This window comes from Trichechus manatus, unplaced genomic scaffold (assembly GCF_000243295.1).
Source record: "Trichechus manatus latirostris isolate Lorelei unplaced genomic scaffold, TriManLat1.0 scaffold00208, whole genome shotgun sequence".
Lineage (NCBI taxonomy): Eukaryota > Metazoa > Chordata > Mammalia > Sirenia > Trichechidae > Trichechus > Trichechus manatus.
In genome coordinates, this window is record NW_004444144.1 from 3,686,210 (window position 1) to 3,695,121 (window position 8,912).

General features: G+C 41.4%; 1 pseudogene; it reads left to right on the plus strand.

The window, feature by feature from the left end:
- Nucleotides 1–1,568: 1,568 nt before the first annotated feature.
- On the plus strand, nucleotides 1,569–2,487 carry LOC101347550 (alpha-N-acetylgalactosaminide alpha-2,6-sialyltransferase 2 pseudogene; annotated as a pseudogene).
- Nucleotides 2,488–8,912: the final 6,425 nt, after the last annotated feature.

Below are 8,912 nucleotides of genomic sequence, written 5' to 3' on the forward strand. Positions count from 1 at the left end.
TAAGAGCTTAAGAGATATGGATGGGGCATCAGAAGCACCTGCTACAGTTTAGTGCCATGAGAAGCAAGGGAAGAGGAAGTTTCTGGGAGGATGAAGTGATAAATAATATCAAAAATATCTGACAAATCAAATAAGTAAGAGAAGGACAGAATTGTACACTAGTCATAAGCTGAGGGGAAGGTGCTAGTAGAAATGGCAAAAGCAGAGCTTTAAAAAAAAAGTAGAGAAGGAATAAATAAGAGAAGGATCCAGGAGGAGATGGAGTGTTTGGAGGGAGGGGTAAATATCTATAATTAAACTTCAAAACTTATACACATACACAGAAAAATGATAGTTAAAAATAAATTTTTAAATGATTTAATTCATACATCCATGGATCCAAGAGACTCTCCTTGAACTGCCAAGACTGGCTTAAGTGCCACTTCTTCTCTTTCCAATGCACCCTTTGCTCATTTCTATGGTAGAACTTACCACACAGACTCCAAATTATTTATTTGCTGCTTATGCAGGGATGGTATCAGAGAGAAGTTAGAGCTCCATTTGGTTCATCTGAGCTATAAAACATTGAATTACTCTGTGCCCAGCAATCTCAGGGCACATGAATAGAAACTGCATCCTGGGGCTTATAAACCCAGTCACACAGTGTCCACTGCAAACTGAGTTAGTCCCCTCACATGGCTGACGTTTTCTCCTCAGCTATTGATCAGCTGTTGCGCTGCAGCCCATTGCTGGAATACAAATGATTTCTTTGGAGCAATTACATTTTTCCTAAACAGACTCTAGAGGGAGATAGTCACCTATTGTTCTTTTGTTCATCTCAACAGTTGAAGTGAACAATCTACTCAATGACTGAAAGTAAACTAGAATTATTTCCCATCTTTAAGTCTCTCAAAAACTCATAGAAATGATTTAGAATATTATTTAAGGCAGAGAAGATATGAAAAAATATGTTTGAATTGTTAATCTGGATAATTTATTAAACTGGGACCCTGTTGCACGTTGCCTCTTTGTGTATCTTTTCTAAAGAAGATACACACCAATTGCCTTTTCACACGAAATGAATTTAATCAGAAATAGCAAAGAGTTAAAACACTTCAATTTATTTTAAAAAGCTTGCATAGTGTAAACAATCAGGGATAGCAAAGTGAATCACCCCAAAAAAGCAGGATTTGCAAAAGATTTCATAGATTTTAACACCTGGGAGAGGGTTAAGGAAATATTATTATTCTTGTTATTTAAACAGAATAATCCATTTACATCACTTTCCCAGTAAATAGGCTACGCTGAGCACACAAATTTAGGACATGAGAGGAAAAGAAAAGGAAAATTAGTATGGAACCTAGAGAGAGACATGAAGTAATGGAAGGAAAAGATAACCGATCCCCGACACACTGAGTACTCATGTAGGACCCTTCTGAGCTTCCGTTTTCCAGCTGTCAAATGGGGAATTTTTTTCCTGCTATACCTGTCTTGTGAATGACCAAAGCAAGCAGAAAACTAAAAATGATTGGGACGCGGGGTCCTCGCGAACTGGGCGCGCAGGGCGTCGGGGCCTCCCGCCGCAGGGGATGCAGCGCGGGCGCCGCCGTGGGCTTCTCCGGCGGCGGCTGCTGCTGTGCCTGCTGGCGACCGCCTGCTCCCAGCTCCTCTGCGGCTTATACTCCACGGTGGGGGAGCTGCACCCGGGGGCCTGGGCTGGAGCGGGGACCTCGGAGTCACGGAAGGCCCAGGCCTGCCCCTGGCCCTGGCTCTGCAGCGGCGCCCGCGCTTCCAGCTGCTGCTGCTCTTCGACTTCTCCACCTCGGTTCTCCTGTGGGGCGGCCACCTCACGCAGGAGCTCTGGGACAGCCTGAGCCACCACAGACACCCTACGGCTGGCAGGGCCTCTCCCACCACACCATCGCCTCCACCCTGAGCCTTCTGAATGGCTCCGAGAGCGCGGAGCTGCTTGCCACCTCCACGGGGCCGCGTCCAGACTGCGTTCGCTGCGCTGTGGTGGGTAACGGATGCATCGTGAAAGGCTCCCGCCGGGGCCGGCACATCGACGCCTACGACTACGTTTTCAGCCTCAATGGTGCAGTGATCAAAGGCTTCGAGGACGATGTAGGCACCAAGACCTTCTTCTGCGGTTTCACTGTGAACACTATGAAGAACTCCCTTAAAAACTACCAGGACCTAGGCTTCACTTCCGTGCCCCAAGGACAGGACCTGCGCTATATCTTCGTGCCTTCAGACATTCGCGACTACACAATGCTGAGATCGGCCAATCTGGGTGTGCCTGTCCCCGAGGGCCTTGACAAAGGAGACAGTCCTTAGACCTGTTTTGGGCCAGAGGCAAATTCAAACTACTCTATCCAACCTTCATCCATTACCTGAGAGAGAGGTTTTGGAAATCCAAGTTGATTAACACAGATGTTGGGGACTAGTACCGAGGCCCGCATGCTGCTTACAAATTTGCATACCTGTGACAAATTTGCATACCAGTGACAAATTTGCATACCTGTGACCAGTGCATTGAGCTAATTGCTCACTCAAGTCTTTAATTTAGCTCTGGGATGTGGGGAAAGGGAAAAGATAAAGTACTGTTCTGGGACGGGCTCTGAGGGCAGGTTGTGCTCTGCGGAGTAGCAATCTCAGGCATGGATATAGAGGTGGGGGGATGATGGAAAATACACCACATACAAACCACCTCTATTTAGGTTCAGTTTTTGTGTGATTAAAAAAAAATAAAAATACCAGTTGCTATCGAGTCAGTTCCATCTCATGGCAACCCCATGTGTGTCAGACTAGAACTGTGCTGCATAGGGTTTTCAATGGCCGAGTTTTTCTGTAATAGATCGATAGGACTTTCTGAGGAGACTTTGGATGAGCTCAAACCTCCAACCTTTTGGTTAGCAACCAAGCAAATTAACCATTTGCACCATCTAGGGTTTTGTGTGATGCTAGGGTTGAAATAGGTAAGGTTGTATCAGGACAAGACCACTTGAGTATCTCTAGGCTCCTTTGGGAGTCTGGCCTTTTCTTCTGTGAGAAACTTTTAGTGGAAATGTCAACAGCCCATACAAGGTTATAGATTCTTATACATTACCAGTGGTCTTAGGAAACTAGTAGATGGCTTGTTGGACCTGGTTTGGCAAATTATTTTTATCTCCTGTCTTCAGAAGAAAGAGTAGAGCTTGGCTTGGTGGACGGGGATCCCTCATTAACAGATTTGATACTCTTTCCAAATGATGCTTATTTGGCCATAAGGGCCAACTGTTGTCGAAATTCCTCTTTATACTATTTTCCCTTCCCATGGCCCTGAAGAGCAAGGGAAGGAGAAAGACTGTGGGTGACTTAAACCTATCTCTACTTCCTTGATAACAATTTCAAAGCCTGTGACCTTTAGCATGGCCACGTGACAGCTGATGGAAATCCCCAAGTTGTAGAGCTGTTCTCAAAGCTGTCTGGACTGAGTTCAAGGTTCAAAGGCCTCTGGATCCAATTCATTGTCTTATTTTCCACTGCCAATTGAAATACCCAAATGCTTCTTCTCTTATGTCACTTTACCCGTGCTAAGAAGCCCTGGTGGCGTAGTGGTTAAGAGCTTGGATGCTAACCAAAAGTTCAGCAGTTGAAATCCACTAGCCGTTCCTTGGAAACCCTATGGGGCAGTTCTACTCTGTCCTATATGGTCACTATGAGTCGGTATCAATTCAATGGCAAAGGGACGAGTTCATCACATGCCATTTGTTTGATATACTGAGAAGTCTTCAGCTTGTCCAACTGTTGCTCCTTTTGTTTAGATGAAAGCCAGACTGTTAAATAATACACAAGTCATGGTCTCCATAGGGACCAATAAAAATTAATGAAACAGGCTGACAGGACTGCCTAAAAACCGGAGTCTTATTTGTTTAATTTGCTCTTAACAATCGTGAAGGATCTTTTCTTCTTAAGAGGTTTTTGGAGCGTGGGTGGATTAAGTTGTTATCTCTAAGTTTGGCTAGTATGATACAGGTAATGACCAGCATTATGTTTATCCTAATTTTCACACCTGATACCTGATCTTGTGAACAGATGCCAGTCAATTTAAAGGCAGTGGCATAGACAAAACCTTGTCAGTGATATGGCAAGATTCTCCACCCAAGGGCTGGAGTCAAGGTTCTCTGAGCTATGGAAGCAGCAGAGCATGGCATGGGTAAGAGATGGTAGTAGAGGCCAATGAAGCCAGATTGCCATATTTGGGGCTAGAAGTGGTTAGCACTGGGCCGCTCCTCAGTGAACCCAGAAATCTTCTCTCCTAGGCTGAGTTTACTGGACAAGCAACTTGTTCTTAATATGTATGAGTTTACGTTTTCTGTCTGTACACTATACTTGAATATTCAACTCAGCCCATGGGAAATTAGGAAGAAGCATATTCATGCATAATTGGTTGAAATATTTTTTTATGAGTCAATAAGATGGGAATGTAACCTTTTAAAAGATCTAAACCCACAGCAACTCAGAGCAGTTACTTTGCATGATTTATACTGGGATTTATACAAGGATGCCAAATTCCCCAAAGACAAACACGCTGAAGCCTGTGATAACTGCATAATAAATTCACCTGAGGATAATAGGGGAGACTGTGCATCAAAAAGCAACCCCTATCACACAACTTTTGCCAATTCAATTTTTACAGATGTACAATTTGTTGACAGTAATTACAATAATTGGCTGTGCAACTTTACCCTTAATCAATGGAATTTTTTCACGACCATTAAGCTCCTTCCCTTTCCCCCTCCCTCTCACTCCTGCTAATCACTAATAAACTTTGATCTCTGTGCATTTGCTTTGTCTTTTGGTACAGTGAAGTCATACAACATTTGTCCTTTTGTGATTGACTTACTTCACTCAGCATAATGTCTTCAAGTTCCAACTATATTGTAGCCTGTATCAAGACTTCATTTCTCCTGCAGGCTAAGTAGTATTCCATTGTATGTATGTACAACATTTTGTTTACTCATTCATATGTTTATGAGCATTTAGGTTGTTTCCATCTTTTGGCTAGTGTGAATTGTGCTGCAGTGAACACTGGTGTACAAGTCTGTTGAATTGGCAAAAGTTGTGTGATAGATATAATTACAACAATAAGAAAAGTACCTGCTGAGGCTACATATGTACAACCAAAAAACCTCATGGGATTTAGGTCCTTGCTTTGGAGGTTTAGGGTTATGGGTTCATGGGATATCACAGTTAATTGGCCTCATAATGTGTTTAGTGCGTCTGTGCTACCTCCTAGTTTGTTGCATAGTGCCTGGGATCTTAAAAGCTCGCAAGTGGCCATCCAATGCACAACAATTGGTCTCTATTTACCTGAAGCAACAGAGGAAGAAGTGTCAGGAATAGGAGGAGGAAATGGATGTGTGGCTAATTGCCTCCATGAACAACTCCCACCTTTGCCACGAGACCAGAACTGGATGGTGCGCAGCTACTATTACTGAACATTTTGATCAAGGGTTCTATAGACGAATCCTGGTCAAAAAGGGGAAAATGCAGAAAAGATTTTAAAATTCTCATGGACTCCAGACTTTCTGGACTCACGGTTGTTGTTGTTAAGTGCCGTCCAGTTGGTTCCAGCTCATAGAGACTCTATGTACAACAGAATGAAACACTGCCTGGTCCTGCACCATCCTCACAATTGTTGCTATGTTTGAGTCTATTGTTAAAGCCACTGTGTCAATCTAACTTGTCGAAGGTTTTCCTCTTTTTCACTGACCCTCTACTTTACCAAGCATGATGTCCTTCTCCAGGGACTGGTCCCTTCTGATAACATGTCCAAAGTATGTGAGACAAAGTCTTGCGATCTTCACTTCCAAGGAGAACTCTGACTGTACTTCTTCCAAGACATACTTGTTTGTTCTTCTGGCGGCCCATGGTATATTCAACTTTGTTCACCAACACCTTAATTCAAAGGCATCGAGTCTTTTTCAGTTTTCCTTATTCATTGTCTATGGAGGCTAGATGAAACCCTGAAACTATTGCCCTGAGATAATCTTTATATCTGAAACCAAAAATATCCCCTGAAGTACTCTTAAAAAGTAACAGTAGTTTAGCTTAGCTAGTAAAAAATGTCTGCCTTGAGCATTATGCTCTTTTCAGAACTATCTGTATGGGATTCAATTGACAACAGTAACGTGAACGATTAGATAGGCGTGTTAAGGGGTAATGAGTTTGTGTAAATAGGAGAGGAACAACGCAGAAAAGGAGGATGAGAATGGCTGCACAACTTGAAGAATGTAATCAATATCACTGAATTGTACACGTAGAAACTTGGATTGGTGTATGTTTTGCTGTATATATTCTCAACAACAACAAAATAAATAAAAGAAAAAAATGATTAAAAAAGAAAAACAGCCCCTTACTCTACCTCACTTATTGATTGGATCCTTCTTTTTAATGAGTCTTTAGAAAAAGGTTGAGCTGGTTCCTCTTGTGTTGGGATGGAGACACTCACAGGACATTGAGACTGAGGTTTATTCACCAGTAATTTCACTCAGCCTTTACTTGGAAAGCAGGCCTAGGAAGGAAAACTTCTGCATGGCCTTCAAAAGCTCCCAAATGGCTAATATAATGGGGCAGCATCCCATAAGCCTTTGTGTTCCCTGACTAAACAGTCTTAGAATGATCCCTCTCACTGCACTCTTCCTACTCCAGTTGAGGCTGCACTTGGCTCTCCTCTTCAGCCTCACTCTGCTCTTCTCCCAGCACATTTCTCCATCAATACTTACCATTCCAAGTCCCATCCTCTTAAGGTGAGGCACTCCCAGTGAACTATTTGCCTTCAGCTTTCTTTTTTTTTTAAGTTTTTCTATTAGTTTTCTATTGCTTCCAGAATAAATTACCACAAAACTTAAGGGCTTAAACAACACAAATTTATTATCTTACAGTTTAATACATCAGAAGAATGCCACAGATTTCACTGCACTAAAATCAAGATGTTGGCAGGGTTGTGTTCCTTTCTGGAGGCTCAAGGAGAGGATCTGTTTCCTGCTCATTCAGGTTGTTAACCGATTTCAGTTCCTTGTGGGTATAGGATTGATACATCTGTTTTCTTTCTGGCAGTCAGCTGAAGGCTGTTCCTAGCTTTTAGAGGCTGTCTGCGTTCTTTGGCTCATGACCCCCTTCCTTCCTCCATCTTTGAATCCAGCAGCTGTGGGTTGAATCCATCTCATGCTTTGAATCTCTCCTTCTTCCATCTCATCTCTCTGGTCCAGCCTGGAAAAATTCTCTGCTTTTAAAGAACATTAGATTTGACCCACCTGAACAATCCAAGATAATCTCTCTATTTCAAGATCCTTAAATTACTCACATTTTCAAAGTCCCTTTTGCCATGTAAGGTAACATATTCACAAGTTCTGGGGATTAGTGTGTGGGGATCTTTGGGGGCTAATATCCTGCCTATCACAGACACCAAACATATAAATTTTAAAATGAGGTTTTATTGCCTTAATATAATGAAGGCATGATATAGGGATTTCTAAACTGTAACGGGGCCGTAAGGGGGAATAATGTTAGACTGGAGGTTTTTTCATTGCCCATCAAAATTTTCAATAGAAAAAGCTGGTCAAAATGGCTTTTTTTACTCTCTTGTTTTAACTTCTATATAAATTTGTTTCGTGTTTGACAATTTTTGAGAAACGGCTTTTTGCCAGGCAATATGCTAAACACATTTGCTTGGTTTTGCCACTAAATCACTTCAACACTAGGAAAAAGATATTTAGATCTTCATTTCATAGATCAGGAAACTGATTTTAGAACTATGCAATGCGTTGCCTGGGATCATGCAGTGAGTACATGGTATCTCAGGGATTTGAACACGGTTCTCTAGAGTCTAGGATTCTTCAGAATGCAAAATATCATCTCTTCAATTATATACCCAATTTCATATGCATAATGTTCATATCTCTATTATCATAATAGTTTCTTGTTTTTGTTTTGTTTTTATTTCTGAGATCTTAGAAGCAGAAAACATACATTTTGTTTACCTATTGAAAAAAAGTTAAGTGCATTTTAGGTGTGTATCCTGATTTTGTAAAATATTTTATTATAATTTCTTAGCATCTAGGCTAAGACAGAATAGGAAGGAATGCCTGGAGATCTAGTTACAAAAATTAGCCGATGAAAACCCTATGGAGTGCATCAGAATATTGTCCAATACAGTGTTAGAAGATGACCTCCTAGATTGGAAGGCACTCAAAATACAGTGGCCACAACAATGAACTCAGACATACCAACAATCATAAAGATGGCATAGAATGGGACAATGTTTTGTTCTATTGTGCATGGGGTCACCATGAGTTGGGCTGACTTGATGGGAACTAACAACAACAACAATTTCTTATCAGGTTAATAAAATTATACAGTTAGGTCATTTTAAAGGGAATTTAACCAACACAGAGTTTATTCTAATACAATTTGTTTTTATCCCTAAAATACAACTCGGGTGAGATTCTAGAGTATCTGCACAACACCTTCATTTAACTCGTCTATAATGCGAATGTAGGTATTTTAATTTTGTTGTTTTCCCCTCTAACCCATAGTATCTTTGCAATTGGTTACTTTAATTCAAGGCAATTTCCAAACCAAAACTGAGGCAATTATTAGCCCATTATGAGAGGTAATTAATAGATCATTCATTCACATTATTGAAGACTTTGGTTTCAAACATTTTTTATCTGGTAGACCTTTCTGATGACAGGTCTCATAATCTGTCTATAAGTTGCTTGGGAGACTAATTCTTCACTTCTTCTTTAGTTCCTAGACTGGATTTTCTGTGCTGTGAAATGGAGGGTCAAGTTCTTACTTTGCACCTTTGTAGTCAAGTAATTCTCTCCCTATGTTTCTAAGTCTTTTCCCTCCTTCACCTCCTTTCACCTGGCCTCACCCACTGC